Raw genomic sequence first — 17,419 nt, 5'->3', positions numbered from 1 at the left:
GAGGAGGTGGGCTCTGGCTCTCCCTGTTCCTTCCCTCTGGTCCTGGAAGCCTCTCTTTGAGGCCAGCTGAAGGAAGACCCTTGCAAAGGGAGAGACTGGCCTCTGTGTCCAGCTGGAAGACCCTGGCAGCGTCAACATGCTCCTGGTCCATATGGCCCCTCCCTCCCATAGTCAGGCAGCAGAAGACCCTTTCATCAGGATTCAGGGGGCACGGGCCTCCAGGCTCACTTTCACGTAGCCACAGCCCCACTTACAGATGGAAAACCAAAGCCGTGGTCCTACTGGAGGCTGGCCTGCCCCTGCCAGCCCCTCTGTGGTTCCCAGCCCCTCCAGCACGTTGAGCAGAGACAGCTGCCAAGAGACTTGGGTAACAGATGATTCCTCAGACCTGAGCACTTTTCATGTGATTGAATGCACACTTACAGAAGGGCCAGCTCTGAGTCTGCCAAGGGGTGGGCCCATACTTCAACTCCCCAAGGCTCATCCAGACTGAGTGCTAAGTCTCCATCAGAAGCTATGAGACTCTGGCCACCTACTTCGGGGACAGAAAAACCTGCCTGTGGGGACCTTTGACGTCCAGTCCTCTCCACAACCCGGAGCACACGGCACGTTCCCATTGGCGCTTTCACAGTGCAGATGAGCAAGCCGAGGCCCAGACAGCTTGCATCATGATGAGCAGGGTATGGGGACTGAACTCATCTCCGGGGGGCAGCAGCGTCCCCTCCACAACCACAGCTGCCTCCCCAGGAGTCCATCAAAGTCCTGCAGAGCCCCCGGAGCCCCCCACAGACAATCCCTGGCAGGGGACGGAGTGAACCTTCCCCCCTTGGAGTGCCCCTGTGAGCATCAGGGTTACAGGGCAGGAGGCAGTTCCCCGCCCGCCCTCCCCTCCGCTCAGCCTGTCCTCCCCATCTTCTCATAGCTGCTCACACCCAATGCCACTGCCCCCCGCCAGCTTCTACCCCCACTCCCAAGGATGCCAAGGACCCAGGTTACCAGGCCGATGACACCCCTCCCGGCTCCTGTCGCGGCCACCCCAGGCAGCCGACTGGTCCCTCCTGCTGAAACACCTCTTCCTGTGGCTTTGGGACCCAAGTCCCCTCCTCTTTGAAGACCCCTTCCCAGACTTTCTCCAAAGGCCTGGCTCTTGCCCTTGCCTCCTAAAGCTGCCACTCTGAGGGCCAGTCCTGGCTCCATGCCCTCCCCTCCTGCCATGCTACTGGTGGCCTCATCCTCCTACCACTGAAGACCCCATGTGCCCAAGGCTCTTACGTGCCCAAATCCCAGCTCATACCCAGAGGCCCACCCCAGAATCACAAACCCAACGTCCCTCTCTCCTGAAAGCATCAGCCTCCACGTGTGTGTCCCCCATCTCCCACCTTCTTGAAAATTCTGCCACAACCCACGCACTCCTTCAGCCCACTGCCCCACCCATGCCCCCTCGCTTCTGCTCCAGGCACTCTCCACATCAGCCCCTCCGGTCCCCAGCAGGCTGCTCATGGACCCTCCTGCCTGGAGCCTGCTGTTTCCTGCAGCCGGGGTGCCCCCTTGCTACCCTGGCCCACGTTCGGACGAGAAGCCAGATGGGGACTCCGTGTTGCTCCCTCTCAGGTCCCAGTCAGAGCCTGTGATATCACTGTCCAATCACATGCCGTGTCCCCCCGGGGGCCCTCTGGGATACGGAAGTGTCAGTTATCTCTGTGTCCCTAATGGTGGGACAGGAAGGGCATTCAGGCCCACGCAAAGGCCTGCGCTCAGCAGCAGGAGTGCAGAGACAGCTCACTGGCAGCAGGAGGGCGTGGGGCTGCTGGGGCACGGTAGCTGGGGCTGAGGGCCTCTTCCGGTCCCTCGAGGGAGGAGCATAGTCTTTATCCAGGGGGCCACAGGGGCATGGTCACGTCTGAAGCCTTAGGAAAGGTCTGAGTAGAGGCAGGAAGTGGCCTCTGGCCGAGATCGCCTTTGCCTGGCCTCAAGGCCATCCGCTTTCCCACAAGACTCTTGGCCATGGTTGTTCAGGCCACTGTGAGCTTTTTTATGAGGCTGGAGGTTTGTAAAACTTATTAGTTGGTGGAAACTTGCGGGCTGCCGGCCAGCCCTCTGTGGTGGTGGCAGAACCCTGCCCGCAGGACACCCACGTGGCCTGTGACAATGGGGGGAGGCGGAGGGGAGGGGACCCCAGTTCAGGGGTGGTCATCCTCGGCTTCCCACAGCCAGGCGTTCTCAGCAGGTACTGGAGGGAGGGGCTGTCGCCTCGCATCCACCGGTCCTCAGAACACTCGAACCAGGGTTGTGACCACTTGGGAGCCTCTGGGTTGGAGATCAGGCTGGTGGCAGTGCAGGAAGGGAGGGCCATCCCCAAACAGCGTGGCCTTTACCACAAAGGAGCCACCCTGGGTTGTGTCCTGGACACGGGTTCAAATCCCTGGTCTGCAGCCACCTAGCCATGTGGCTTGGGACAACGGCAGTAGAATTCCTGGTAAACACCCACTGGTCCCAGGCTCTGAGCTGAGCTCTCACATGAACCAAGTCAGTTGTCAACAGCCTGGAAGGGGACCACCATTATCATCTCCTCTCTAAGTCACATTCTCCTCTGCAAGAGAAGAAGAGTGTGGCGCCCACTTTCTCGTGTCACAAGAGAGACACTCGTCAGCACCTGGTGCACATTAGCCGCCTGTGGACACAAGCTCTTTCCTTTCCCACCACAAGGCCCTCCTGGAGCTGGCCGCCTCCTCTGCCTTGCTGGGGAGTTCCCTCAGCAGGAAGGAATGTGCAGGCCCAGCGATCTCTGGAAACACCCGGAGTCTGCAGAACGTGCTGGACGCGGTCAGCTGTGTGAGACCTTGGCCCCCAGGCCTCTGGACACACTGGATTCCCTGGAACAGTTAGCGGGACACAGGGCAAAGGCCTTTCTCCTTCTGTCGGTAATCAAGACCATCTGAGGACCCACGGGGCGCTCACGTTCTACCTTCCCTGGCTTGGCTGAGGGTTGAGAGGGCCTCGGGAAGGGTGGAGGGAGGAGGGAGAATGGATATAGGCCCGTCTTTCGGCCTAGATGGAGGAACCGTGTGCTGGCTGGGCAGGCTGCTGGCAGAGGTCAAGAGGGCTCTTCCCTGAGCCCTGCCATCCATGAACTGTGTAACTTTGAGCCAGGCCTTGTCCCTCTGGGCCTCAGTTTCCCCAAGCTGGATGTGTCATCCCCCTGCTTCATTCACAATTGCCACCAGAAGGACCAACACCACCCTGCAAGACTCAATGGGGTGATGGATCAATCAGAAAAAAAACAACAACAAAAAACCACAGATCGCCTAGGGCTTAATTAACAGGAGCATGGTATTCATAGCTGGGGAGGTGAGAGTCGGCTGCAGACTGTACCTAGGCACTAACACTCAGTTCTGGGAGAAAATGACAACTGATGCCTGTTCAGGAGAGGGCACTGAGGTGGGTCTTGCAAGGAACAGATAGGAGAAGCCCTGAGACTTGGTTTGGAGGAAAGAGGCCCAGAAGGTCATGACTGCCACCTCCAGATGCGCTGTGGCCCCGGAGCAGTACTAGAAAGCCCTTTCCTAGCTGTGAGACCTCCTCCACAAAGGAATGGACGTTCAATGAGGTAGTGAGCTCTCTAGTCCCAGAGGTAAGCAAGTCGCTGGGTGGCATCTGGGACCTTGTGGATGCCCCAGCAGCCTGGCTGGGCTTACCCTGAGGGGCTAAAGGGAGTGGTTGGGCCCTTCGGCCCCGTGGTTCATGAAGCCTGTAGTGTTCCTCTTGGGGAAGGGGCCACTGATGTTTCCCAGCCATGGAAGTGCCTGGTAGACCTCACAGATGCTTTGATGGTCCAAACAGGTGCCTCTGAATGCCACATCCTTGGGCTCCAGGCTGAGAATGCAGGGGAGGGGACTTCTTGCCCCCTGTCCAGGCCTCAGATCCCTCCTGGCTTTCCTGCTCCAACCCAGCAGCTCACCAGACCCAGCGTCACCAACATAGCGTGGCTCTTAAGACCTTGCCGGCCACCTCCCCACAGCATTCCTGCCTCCACCCTCCTCCAGATGCTGTGCTTTGCTGGCACAGGGCCCACTGTCCATGCTCCCTCTACCCACCCCCTTCCCGAGCAGTCTGAGCTCTCCCAGCGCCCTTCAAGCCACCCCTGGGTCCCTCGGCGTGAGCCTTGCCCAGCCGCTCTTTCCTGGCCTGGGGGTATGGGTTTGCCCAGCTGTGGCTGCCACCTCCAGGACCCCATGGATGGGCAGGAGGATCCATCCACCCAGAAGGCTGCATCTCCCTCCTCAGGGCCACACAAGGAAGTTGGGGCGGAGCAGACCGGGGCCTCTCTGGCTGGGGCCCTGGGCCCCCAGCTCAGCGTCCCCTGCTCCCCTGGCCCCCACCCCTGCCCAGCTGCCGGGGGCCTAATCCAGGCCTGTGGGAAGAGGCCCTGGGTGGAGGCGGACGTGATAAGGAAGCCGCTGGGATGCCTAGATGCTGCAGATGTGGCTCTGGGCTCCTGCCTCAGGCGGATTTGACGAACTTGCTAAACTGCAATTCTCCATGGCTTAGGGGAGCTGGGCCCGGGCCAGCGCATGCATTATCCTCAGCAGCTGCAGGCTGTGGCGAGCCAAGGGGCGGAGGCCTGGCCAGGCAGAGGCTCCGAGGCCAGCCAGGCCTCCTAACCCTCCACCCTGGGACCCAGCGAGTTTGCGGGGGGCCATTCCCAGAGGTGCCGAAAGGGGCTCACAGATGCCAGTACCATGAAGGCCCAACTAACAAAGGATTTCCAACCAGAAAATATATTTCCCAGGATTCTGTAGACCAGAGTGGGGTGAAAGACAGCTTTGTGCTAGAGGCACGCGGCCAATGAGTGGGTACTGGAAGTTGGACCCTGCTGTCTCCACTGGGGGCTGCACCCCCCGTGCTCTGGGCTGGGCCGCTTACAGGCACTTCCTCCAGGCTAGGCATGACCTTGACATTGCCTGGAGTTTCCGGTTCTGGGGGAAGGAAGGGGCCTCTCAAACGGCCAGGCCAGGCAGGAGCACAGGCTTGGGCTTCTGTGTCAGGGAGGTGGGAGCTGTGCCGCTGCACTCCCCGGGGCACCCAGCACCAGCAGCATGCCCGGTGGAAGGAGTATGGGCTTCACAACTTCCAAGGCCTCCAGGGCAGGTTCCAGGTGGACACCACAGCTGTCAGCCTGGGTTGCCCCCTGGCATGAGGCTCACAGGTTCTGTGGATGTCATCAGACTGGCAGAGTTAGTGCTCCTCAAGAAATGGAGGCTGTCACCTCACCCAGTGGGGCGGCAAGAGCTCCAGGAAGCCACCATGTGGATAAGGGTGGGCGCAGAGCAGGCTTGAGGAGGGAGGCTGGCCCGGGTCTTCACCCTAGCGTCTGTTTTGACACTGGAGCCTCGAGCGGAATTCTGTACTCTAGACAATAAATTTCCACACACATAAGCTGAGAGCAGCGTTTCTGCTTCCAGCTGCCTCGTCTCCTAGAATAGCTGTCTTTTTTTTTTTTTTTTAAGAGGGAGTTTCACTCTTGTTGCCCAGGCTGGAGTGCAGTGGCGCGATCTGGGCTTACCTCAACCTCCACCTCCTGGGTTCAAGCGATTCTCCTGCCTCAGCCTCCCGAGTAGCTGGGATTACAGGCGCCTGCCACCATGCCCAGCTACTTTTGTATTTTTAGTAGAGACAGGGTTTCTCCATGTTAGTCAGGCTGGTCTCGAACTCCCGACCTCAGGTGATCCGCCCGCCTCAGCCTCCCAAAGTGCTGGGATTACAGGCACCCAGCCAAATAGCTGTCTTTTAATTACACGGAAAGATCACCAGGAAAAAAGGGAAGAAAACAAGCCAGAGTCACTAGAAACTCATCTCCATGCCTAGAACCTCACAACAAAGTAGCTGAGAGGCCAGGCAGGTCCAGGCGGGCGCTCCAGCCAGGCAGGAGCTTGAGGGGCAGGGGTGTGGGGGCCACAGTCACGGTCCCTCCACCCGCAGGGTGGGTTGATAGATTGTGGGGACTGTGAGCACCTTCCTTCCATATGGCTGAGCACCCATGCCCTGGGCTTGGCACTGGGAACAGCAAGCCAGCAGCTCCAGCACCCTGTAAAGTCCAGGGGAGGGGGGCACATTTGAACCCATTAATCACACAAATTTTGCATCGCAGTGTGAGATGCAGGTGAGTGCTGCAGGCCTGGAGTAGGGGAGTGTCTCCGTCAGAGAAACCATGGAAGTCTTCCCAGAGGAAGCAGCGCTGGAGCTTTGAGGAAAAGTGGGGAGTAACCAGGGAGCCTCTTCAGAGTCCAAGTCACTCTTCAGAATGACCCGGGCGCAAAAGACTACACCCAAAGAAAAGCTGGCTGCGTTCCCAGCCAGCTGAACTGCAGGCCGCCTGCCTCCTCATCTGCGTTCCTGCCTCCCCACCTTTGTTTAGGCCATTCCCCCACCCAGAATGCCTTTCCAGGACAGAGCTTCACCAACCTTAGTTCTGACTTTCCAAGTCACAGAGAACCACAGCGAGGCCTCCTCCAGGGACACCACCTGAGCCTCAGCACTTTGTAGCTGCCTCTTCATCTCAGGCCAGTGTGAGCCGGGGTGAGGGCTCCAGCCCCCTTGGAGCGCCCGGCATCAACCCCGTGTGCCGGACAAACTCCAGAAGTGTGTTGGAAGGCAGGGTCGATATTGCCGGCTTTGGGGGGATGAGTCGATAACGATTGAAAGTGAGCAAAATATTCTCCTTTCTCTCCCTGTAAGGGGAATTTGAAAATCGGATTTACTGGTTAAATTAACAGAATGTGCATTCTCAGTTCAGCCCCACCCCTGGGACTAGTCTCTTACTTAAAATACATATTAAAAATACAGTGAATCATCTCCACTATGTAAAAACAACAAAATGTGCATGCACCTAGCCATGGGGCAAAACCCATAACAAAAACCCCCACCCTGGTCATCGGCCTGTGGCAGGGCCTTATGGGGTCTCAATTTCCTTCTTTGTGTTCATATATTTCCCACCTATTTCACAGTGAACTGATTCCTTTTAAGGTAAAGAGAAAAGATAACCTTTTAAAATAAAAGAATAAGGTATCAATATTAATTGCAGTTTTAATGGTAAGAAGTGCCCCCAGCTCATTTCTCCATCCCCACTTTGAAAGTGACAGGGTCTCAGGCAGCCCTGTTTCCAGGCAGACGTTTCTGCACATGGCCGCACACACGCAGGCAGGACGTTTGGTCTCCTGCTCTGTTCACTTAACATTAAAGATAAGCATCTCTCCCCAACAAGACTTCATAATTACGGTGGTTAGGGGCTGCAGCATCTTCCTCCCAGCAGCCCGGATTCTCGCTTTCAATTTGGTGGGGAGAGTGGCCGCCTGCAGAGCTATTAGGGGGGAGTGATTGATGGTTCAGTTGGAGCAAGGCTAGCTCAGCTGCACACCCCCGGGAGAGCGTGTTGGCCTTATTAATCCTGTGTACCTGTCTGGCCTGGGAAACGACTGTGTCGTGTGCCCCCAGAAAAAGCCCTGAGCTGGCCTTCTGGCTGCCCGTGCAGCCCCCCAAACTCAGTGGGGAGCATCTCAGAGCCCAGCCAGGGTCCCAGCCGGAGGACCACAGGTTGCTTGCTGTCACACTCATTTTGCTCCCTGGCGTTCAAAGTCCTTTGCACGTCTCAAGCTGGGTCCCTTGTTTCCGCAGCGGGCACTGTGGAATGTCCTCACTGCATCCCCTCATGTCAGGACCCTCCAGAAGTCCCTGTACACACACAGCCGTAGTCAGTATCTGTCTGCTTAACCTCTCATGCATCCCTCCACCCCTTCCCCTACTAACCAAATGGCAGGCTGTGCCTTATGCAAGAGCCCTCCAGGCCCCAGACCAGACCTCCCCAAAGGGGAGAATTCAGGAGGAAAATGGGCAGGCAGGCAAGAGTTTCCTCTTCTTTCCCCTAAATCTTACTCCTCCTCCCATTTTTTTTCCCATCTCAGAAAATGGCACCAGCACTCATGCAGTGGCCCCGCTGGGTCACCCTCCTGTAACAGCCCCCGGGCCAGCCACGGTCAGGCCAGCATGAGGCTGCGGCACCGCCACTTCTCAGTAGTTCCTAACCCCCCACTCCCCCACTCCTTCTCCACTGGGACGGGACCAGCAGCCTCCCAGCTCCCCTGCCTGCCTATGGCAACTTGGCTCTAATCCCCTCCTCTCTGCACTACTCAGAAGCACAGTAAAATGCCAATCTGAACACACTTAAAAATCAATAACACTGCCCTTAGGACAAACTCCAAGCCCCTTACGACATCTGCATGCCCACCCTCTGGCCCCTTTCCCCCTCAGTCTCCATTGCAGAGATGGACTCCCTCGCGCCTCCTGCTTGGAAGGAAGGAAAATGAGTAGAAATAAACGCGGGGCTGGAGATGGCTTGACTGGCTCGTAAGAACCCGTTGTTAAATTTTCAAGAGATCTTGTGAGCTGTTTTTTAAACATTTGGCAGCTTGAACCAGCCATGGTGGGAGTATTTACACCAGGGAAATTGGCAAACACCACAAACCAGGGCTTTAGTTCAGCACCAACTCAACTCCCAGTTCTTCCCTCACTAGCCCCAAATTCAGTGAGGAATTGTGGACTCACAGAATTGGAAAGGGTCTTGAATCAGCCCTTCTCATGAGAATCCCATTTCACTCATTCATGCACACCATTCAGTCATTCAACAAACACCATCTGACCGTCTCCCCAAGTCGGGCTCTGTGCCAGACCCTGGGCTGGCCTCAAGAGCTCACACTCCAAAGCACATGCTACTTATGTATGTGACAATGTGGTAAAGTGCCTTCACCAAGGGATGGCCAAGGTTGGGGTGGAGGCCTGGAGGAGGTTGTTTCCTGAGGACATAAAGGAGACCCCGCACTGTTTTTAACATGACTCAAGTGATTTCAACTTTCAGAATTTGTTCAGATTGCTTCTGTGGGCCAGCACATGAGCTTATAAATTATGAATGGTATTGGAGGCAAGTTACAGCAAACTCAATCTGTGTCGGCTTAAACACACGAGGCTTTTTTTTTTTTTTTTTCTCACTTAGAGAGAAACCTGGAGGTGGACAGTTGCTGGTGTTGGTTCCACAGCTTCACGAAGCCCTGGGGACCCTGGGCTCGCTCTTCTGCCTCCCATCTCTCGCTGCCTGCCGGTGTCGGTCACAGGATGTTAGTGGGCTCCCACCCCTGTATCTGCGGGTCGAGGGCGGGTCGAGAGCAGTCAGGGCAGCAGGAGCCCTCTGTCTCCTGTTACCAGGGGCTTTGGCTGGCGCTTTCACTGTCTGCTGGGTGCCCCTGGAGAGAAGCTGAGCTGCTTCCTCCTCTGAGTCCCTGAGCCCAACCCCCAACCCCCGGCCAGGTACAGAGCAGCATGTTTGCCTGAGCTAAGCAAACAACGCGACGCTATTGTCAGAGGGCTGGCAGGGCAGCGGGCTCGTGGCCGCGTCTCTGCCTGAGGAGTGAGATAATGCTGCCGTCCTCATCTGTAATCAGCTACCTAATGAGCTGCATCGTCAGGCTGTCCAAGCTGCTACCTAGCAGCTGGCTGGGAGCCTGCGGAAGCCCTATTAACCTTTTCAGTTCCTGCAAAGAGCACACTTACCAAAGGATGAGGGCCAGCCCAGGACCAAGGCAGGAGCCTGAGAATCCATCACCCCGAGAGCCAGGACAGTGCCATCCCCAAGTCTCATGAGCTTGCCTGGAGAAAGGGGCTGATGAGAGTAGACACCTAGAGTATCCAGCAGGTCTTAGTTGTCATCATCGGGATCCCCTCTCATGAATTTCATCAGAATGGGGCTGGTCGGGGGTGCCCGAAGCCTTTTGAGATCTCCAGGAAACCAAGCTTGACTCTGCCCATGTGGGAACAAAATCAGCTGAGAGAAACACACAAGCACGTGCCGTGCAGGTGCCCAGACGCAGACCCAGAGACAAGTATTCCAGCAAGGGCACGTGGTTTATTTGGGAGGTGATTGCAGGACTGCAGGGAACGGGGAACAAGGCAGAGAGGAAGGGGCCAGCCCAGGGAGCTTCATCAAGCTGTCACTGCTTCCACAATGGCACTCCGTCCCAGGACCTCTGGACCCGGGGAGGACAGAGCTTAGAGCAACCTCCTAAGGGCTCACTGCTGGCTGAGGGCTGTTCCCAAGAGGACAGGATCGAATTCTCTGGCACTTTGACCTGCTGTGTGCACAAGAGCACCTCCGGGAGGCATCGTGTGTGATGCCAATGGGATGTCAGACCAGAGGGCAGGGAGGGGAAAGAGCGACGGCACAGGCAGGGCCCCCAGCTGCTCTAGGGAGCCCCTCTGCTGCTGTCTGCTCTGCTGAGCACCTGGGATGCCAGGATGAGACTCTCTGCCTCCATGCTCACTGGAGGGTGGTTTACTGACATGGCCTTTCTTTCCCTGCTCAGTCTTGCTCAGAAGCTTCTGCAGGGGTCACCCAGGCCCATGCAGGACCTTGGCCACAGGACCTCTGGGGAACATTGCTTTAGCTTTCTGAGCTCTGTGGCACAAGAGGGCAGGAGGTGCTTGGAGGGGTCTCGAGTGAGGGGGCCTGTGGTATCTACTGCACCCACCTCAGGGCCTTTGCACGCACTGTTCCCTCTACTTGAATGCTTTTCCCAGTCTTTATGTATCTGAGTTTCTCCTCGTCTTTCAGGTTCTGCTTGGATTTCAGCTTCTCAGAGAGGCTGTCACGGCCCTCTCTCTCATTCGACCTCTCTCTGTTACCATCTAGCACATCATCTGATTGCATTTTCTCCAGAATGATCTTGCTTGTTTCCATGTTTATTCTCCATCTCCTCTTCTAGACAGAAAGGTCTAGGAGAGTCACATCCTTACCTCCCTTGTTCATCGAGGTGTGCCCAGTACCTATGCCCCTGCTCGGCACACAGTGGGGCCTCAGGTAGTATTTGTTGGTGAGTTATTGATGAACCCATCTCTGGGGTTGCTGTGGATTTCTCATGGCAGTGTGCACGAAGGGCCTAGCAAAATGCCCAGCGCCTAGTAGGTGCTCAATAAAATGCCAGCCCGGAAAAGGGTGAGATTAGCAGCATTTTCTTGTCTAGCCTCTCCATTTTCTGAATAAGGTGACTGCAGCCCAGAGAGGGTCGGGAACTTGAAGAAGGTCACACAGCAGACCTCTTGATCCCTGCAGAAGAGGAATCAAGAACGCTGGTGTATTCCAGGACAGCCCCCTCCATTTCCACTTTACCTGTGGTAGCTCAGGCCCCTAGAGAGTCAGCTTCCAGGTTTTGAAATAATAGAGGGAAACGTTATAGCTCTTCTATTCCTCAAGAAAAATTAATTCCACGGCCAGGCATTTGTCCCCCACGCTTCAGAATCTGGGGTTCAAATCATGGCCCTGCCTTTGCTGCCGCCGTGCTTCAATGTTTCAGAGGTGGATTCTCAGGTAAAATATTGCCATCCCAGTGGCCCTAGGCACAGCAGCGCCCCAAGTAATCTCCCTCGACACAATACAAATGGGATACAATGTCACCCATCCCGGTTTTAAATGAGAAAGTTGGAAAAACAAAATGCAGAGGTAGGAAGCGGTTCTGATTACAAGGAGCTGAAAGTAATTGCCTTCCGGCAGAAAGCCGGGTGCACCTCCGCCGACGTGGGGGGGCTGCCTGCCCACCCCCCATCCATCATCTCATCGTGCGGACTTTGAATATTAAGTAAAGTTTTATTTATGGTTCTTCTTGCGGGCTTATGACTCTCAAGCGAGGCAGGGATAATAACAAACCCTCTCACACAAAAGTTAGGCTATAAAAAAATAATTAAGGAAAATTTTCCCCGCAGTACAGGCAGCTGAGAAGCTTAGTCCTTCTGCAAACAGACTCTGCCATGGCCTTCATAATGAAAGCGAATTGCTTCTGCGCTGGAAGTGGCAGGCGCGTGGGGAGTGGGCACTCAAGCCGGCTTCTCCCCTTCTAGCTGCCCCAGTGGAGATGGGCCCTGGGGGAGGTCACAGCACCGGCATCCCTGAAAAGAGGCCCACCCTTGGTCCACCCCCGGATGAGCAAGCCCCAAGAATGCCAGGAAGCAGCAGAGGTTTTTTTTGTGTTTTGTTTTGTTTTGTTTTGTTTTGTTTTGTTTTGTTTGCAGAAAGTGAAAGGTGCACTTGTAGCAGGCGGCAATAGAACGACAGGCTGTTTGTCAGGGAATGTCAGCCTGTTCAACTGGCCCCAATTTACCAGGTAGGGAAACTGAGTCTGGGTGGATAAGAGGGATCAGGTTGATTCTAAATAGCCCAAGAGCAAGTTCAGGCTGCCAGGCATGGGGTGGGCCCCCGGAGAGGCAGATTTTGGCCAGAGACCAAAGGCTGGTGTTTTATCACTGCCAAGGTGGCCAAAGGTTTGCCACCATCCCTGGAAGAGCCACATTCTGGGTTCCAGGTGGGTGGCCCTTACCACCACGACCATCACCACTTCCAGGACTCTGCTCTGTGCCAGGCACCACGCTGAGTGTTTTGTCCATGTTATTATGACCCATCCTCACAATAACCCTGTAGGCTCCTCACTGTCCCCGTGCTGCAGATGGGGAAACTGAGGCTTCAGGGTTGCTCCGCATGTGCAGAGAGGCAAGGAACTTCTTGTTCTCTGAGCAAGGAGTAGTGGCTTAGACAGGCAGCCAGGGGCTGTTTCTCTAAGTGGAGACACATTGCTGAACAGAAGCCTGGTGCGTTTTTGCCTCACTTTTCCCCTTTTCTTGTCTTAGTCTTCTGTCATCAGCCAGGAGCCCCGTGTGGACATTCACTTTAGCAACTTCATTTACTAAATGGTATGCAGCACATATTTCTGTGTTTGGAGCACATGAATTCAAGCAATAAATATTTACCAATGGACAGCTCTGTGCATGGCAGGAGGGACACCGCAGGAACAAGATAGACACAGCACGCCCTGAGAACAGACTGGGGGCGGGCATGGCACAGTGTCCCCGTCAGGCAGACAACGTGTGCGAAGATCCTGAGGTGGAAGGAGTGTTTTCCCCCAATTGTTCTTCTGTCACTGTATGTCAGCCAGCATTGAACATTTGTTTCTGCAAGAGTGTCTGTGTGTGTGTGTGTGTGTTGGAGCAAGGCGGGGGTGGGGCAGTTTGCATGTTCACGTATTCAACTGCTACTGGTATCAGCACTGTGCTCAGTAGGAGGACGCAGGAGTAAAAGCTAAGTGCTCTCAGCCCTCAGGAATCATAGCTCTTATCAGGCTTAAAAGTGCTCAAGGAGCCTCCTAAGAAGAGCCCCAGCTCCCAGAGTTCCAGGGCTGTGGGCCGTGCCTTCCTCCTCACCTCAACATGCAGCTTCCTCGTCTGGAACGCTCTCCTTGCTGATTGTCAAAATGTTCTTCACTCTTGGGAACCCAATGTCAGGGTCACCGCCTCTGGGAAGCCTTCCCTCAGTCCCCCTGGCTGGAGCTGTGCCGAGGCAAGGAGGAGTGCGTCAGAGGGTCCCAGGCTCGCCCTCCTGTGTGAAGGCCCCAACGCCAGCCCAGCACCAGCACCTGGCAGGCCTCCATTAACTGTTTCGAGGGATGGGCCCCGTGTGGGAATGAAGACCCCGGGAAGACACAGCCCCCCAGTGACCTCCTGCTAGAAGGACACGCCTTCATGTCAGAGGAAGCCAGCCTGCAGCCAGCCTGAACCTCCTTAGAGGAAGTCATTAAAACACACGGGGGCACAGAGGCCTCAGCCCAGCCTCTGCAGCCAGTTCACCAGACTGAATTGCCAGGGACTGGGTGCTGAGGAGATGCCTGCGCAGAAGGACAAGTAGGCTGAGGCTGGCGGTCCCATGATCAGTAACCAAGCAAAGCACCGCTCACAGCCAGACCCCCAATCAAAGCCCCCTCCTCATGGGGCCACTCCGTCCCCCTGAGGCAGAGAGGCAGGTGGGCAAGAACCCAAACCTAGGAACCCCAGACACAGGGGAACTTGGGGGATGGGACATCCTGAGACCCAGCCCAGACGAATGGAGCAGAGCACAGAGAACTGGGCATTACTTTTGCCCAGCTCAGCTCTGCTGGGCCCAGCCTGTGCTGTGCCAGGGGAAGGCCTCATCATGCCTGGGTGCCTGGGTGCGGGGCGGGGGTTCCAAGGCATTCTAGCCCAGGGAAGGCTGCCTCCATGGCTGTGCACCAGGACACCTGCCTGCCTCCCCGACATGTGCTGACTGGACTCTGCCCCCAGGGGCTCTGGACACAGCCCATTCCTCTCAGGGCATGGCCTGGGCCTGTGTGTACATGGGGGAACGTATGAGTGTGTGCGCAGGTGTGTGTGAGGGTAGATGGTGTGAGTACATGTGCACCTGTGTGCATGTGTGAGGCTGCTGGGTGGTCCGTAGCTTACAGATCAGCTATAGCAGGGTTTCTTGAAGAGCCAGCAGTTGACCCCCTCCCTTCCTCAGCCTGATTCCAGAAGCTTCCTTCATGCCCACCCCTCACCGCTGCCCCTGTCCATCTTGGTCTGCCTCCTCTTTGTCTTCTGTGCGCATCTCCCCCTGCACTGGACAGGGCTCTTGGCACTCCTTGCCTCTCAGACTCCATCCAGGAAGCCAGAGACCACTGCCCCTTCTCATGCCTCCAACCCCAGCCAGCCGCTGAGTTAGCATTGGGGCGAGCCACCAGGCCAGGCCCACTGTGCATGCCTGGTGTCCCAGGTGTGGTCACAACTGGCCAGGTGGCCAGGGGAGGCTGCATGGACTACAGGAAGATCTGGCCACGGCTGCTCTGGGTCCTGAGGCCAAGCGGCCCCCTCCGTGAGAGCCCAGCTGCCTGGCACTGCCACAGGGACTGTTTTTTCGAGATGAGACCAGGCATCAGCGTTTAGGGGACAAGAGAGGGCTAATACCCATGTCCACCCAGCCAGGGAACATTTGATCCACTGGCGAGCAGCGAGGGGCCGCTTCCGGCCTCCCGGGCGCCGCTGCTCTCCATCTGTGTGCGTGGCTAATGAATGCTCCTCAGGAGGCCTGGAGAATTCGCTTCCTGGGGCCCAGTTGCCTCCTGGAACGTGAGTGGGTGACCGAGGACATTTCGGGCAGGGTGCCCAGCCACCCCTTCTTAATAACCGTATGGACATCCATGTTCTGCCCAGACCCTCTGCTGCCCAGGGAGACTCCCGGCCCTGCATGTGGGCCAGGCTCCTGCCTCGCCCTCTCCAGCCTCGGTCTCCCTCCTACACTGAAAGGCTGAGTCTGGTGATTTCAAATCTTCTTGCTATAAAGCATAGTTCTCCAAACATGCTCTCATACACGTGCCCCAAATGCACAAAACAGATCAAAATGGCCCAGGAGGGCTGGGGCCACATAGACAACCAGGGCAATGCAGGGCCCAGGGTGGATGCTGAGGGCCAACATTCCTGCACTCAGCCTTGGTGGGTCACTGCATCTCTCTGAGCCTCAGTTTCCTCATCTGAGAAATGGGGATGATGTCGTCCCCCTGGAAGAGGTGAAGCTCAGTGTCTTGCAGGCCAGGCTTTGTCCTCTGCCTCCCCAAGCTCACGTTCCTCACCTGTAAAATGAAGAGACTCAAGCCCCACTCGCCTCCCAGAAGGCCATGTGCTATTCAGACCCGTGATGGTGGCTACAGTCACACAGGCGGCTGGAGAGAGGGGGCCAAGAGCCTGGGAGAGGTAGGGCCAGGGGAGTGAAGGCTGAGGGCTGGGGGACTACTGCGGGTGTTCCGCTGAGGCGTCAGCTCTCTGCAGCCCCTCTCCAAGATGCCTGAGGTAGGCTTGGGAGGCATGAGGGCGACCTCAGCACTTTTCACCAGCTCCACCCACCTCACAACCCCCTGGACGCCTGGAGATGCAGGCCAAGACTGTCTGAGCTACTGGCATAGTCTGTACTTATCCCTCTGAATTCTTCCCTGTGTCTCATGAGAAGGAGAAGCACAGTCTCACATCTCCAAAGCCAGAATGATGAGGGGGTCCACTCTGACCCTGAGCTCTTTTTCTTCTTTGTCAATAATATAAGGAGGGCACCAGCCTGTCTGACCCTAGAATCTATCACTCTGCAATGCCTGCCTGGATGGCTGCTGATCTTCACCCAGAAAGCCAAGGCTGTTGAGATAACAGTACCAACTCAAAGAGAAAGGAAAGCACGGGATCGCTGTAGCAAGGGGCCAGGCAGCATTCTAGTCCTTGGATGGGGATCCATGGGGGAGGTGTCCCTGGGCACAGCACATTCCTTCCCTGTGTAATGGAAATCCCTGCCCCCAGGTGAACACAGTGGGAAGGGCTGGAGAGTGGAGAGCAGGGACTCAGCCAGGCTGGCTCTGACCCACTCAGTCCTCTCTCACCTGCTCTGTCTGTCTGGATACCATTGAGTGCTCAAGTCACTAAAGCACTACCGTTTACAGTCATTTGCTAAATGGATGGTCCACACCTGGGCAGTTTGTCCCAAACCCTGAGGCAGGGTTCATCCTGCTGTTCCTGAACGAGAACTTCCAAGGCTGGTCTGGGGGAATAGAATCTTCTAAAGTTTTCCAGGTGATTTTCCACAGTCAATGAGAAGACCTGGGTAAGGGTCCATGAGCCTACATGCTACCAAAAGCGCCTGGGAAAGCGCAAGGGGGAAAGCCCAGGTGTTAGGTTCCGAAGGCGCTGGGGAAGCCAGGCTGCCCCGAGAACGTCCCCTCTGAGAGATTTTAGGTGAGTCACCTCTCTGGGACTTCAAGAGCCAGCCCAGTAGCACCCTCCTCTGGGATGGAACCATTGGTCTTTCTCCCGCCTTCCCTCTGTCTTTGCCCTGACACTGCCATCAAGGCACTCGGCACAGTGAGTGTTGCTTCCCATGGAGTGTGAGCCACCGACTGCCACCACCACCAGCTCATGCCTCTTCTGTGCCAGATGAGTCAACTGCCTTAAGTAATTCTCACAGCAACCACCTGCCATTCTGCCCACTTTCCTGGTCAGTAAACAGTGCCTCACACAGAGTTGCAGCCTGGCTGAGTTGCAGCTCAGCTCCACAGACTCAGAAGCAAGTCAGCTTTTGATCACGGAACCTCCTGGAAGGCAGAGTCCCCGGACTTCGCCCTCCCGCCCTCCCTCTCTTCCTCTTGCAAACAGTTGTTCAAGGTCTGCTGTGTGCCAGGCATTGTCCCGGATGCCAGGGCTGTGAAGACACATCAGAACGGCCTGCCAGGGGAGACAGATGCTGGGGCAAATGCTCCCAGGGCAGGGTGGCAGGAGCTGGAACCGAAGGGAATTCAGGATGCCATTTAGACTACAGGGTCACAAGGAGGAAAAGGATGTCTCTTTGGGGGTGGGGTATGGAGAGACGCCACAGACAAGGCAGAAAGTCTTTGTTTTCCTGGGGCCCCCAGCACACAGCAGGAATGGCTAAAAGCCTAGAGGACACAGCAGAGCTTCCAGCCTGTTTCTTGCTCGTCTCAGTCATTGAAACTCCTCAATTTCATGATTGTAC

Source organism: Pan paniscus, chromosome 15 (genome assembly GCF_029289425.2).
Source record: "Pan paniscus chromosome 15, NHGRI_mPanPan1-v2.0_pri, whole genome shotgun sequence".
Classification (NCBI taxonomy): Eukaryota; Metazoa; Chordata; class Mammalia; order Primates; family Hominidae; genus Pan; species Pan paniscus.
The sequence above is the reverse complement of the archived record's forward strand: the minus strand, read 5'-3'. Positions refer to the sequence as shown.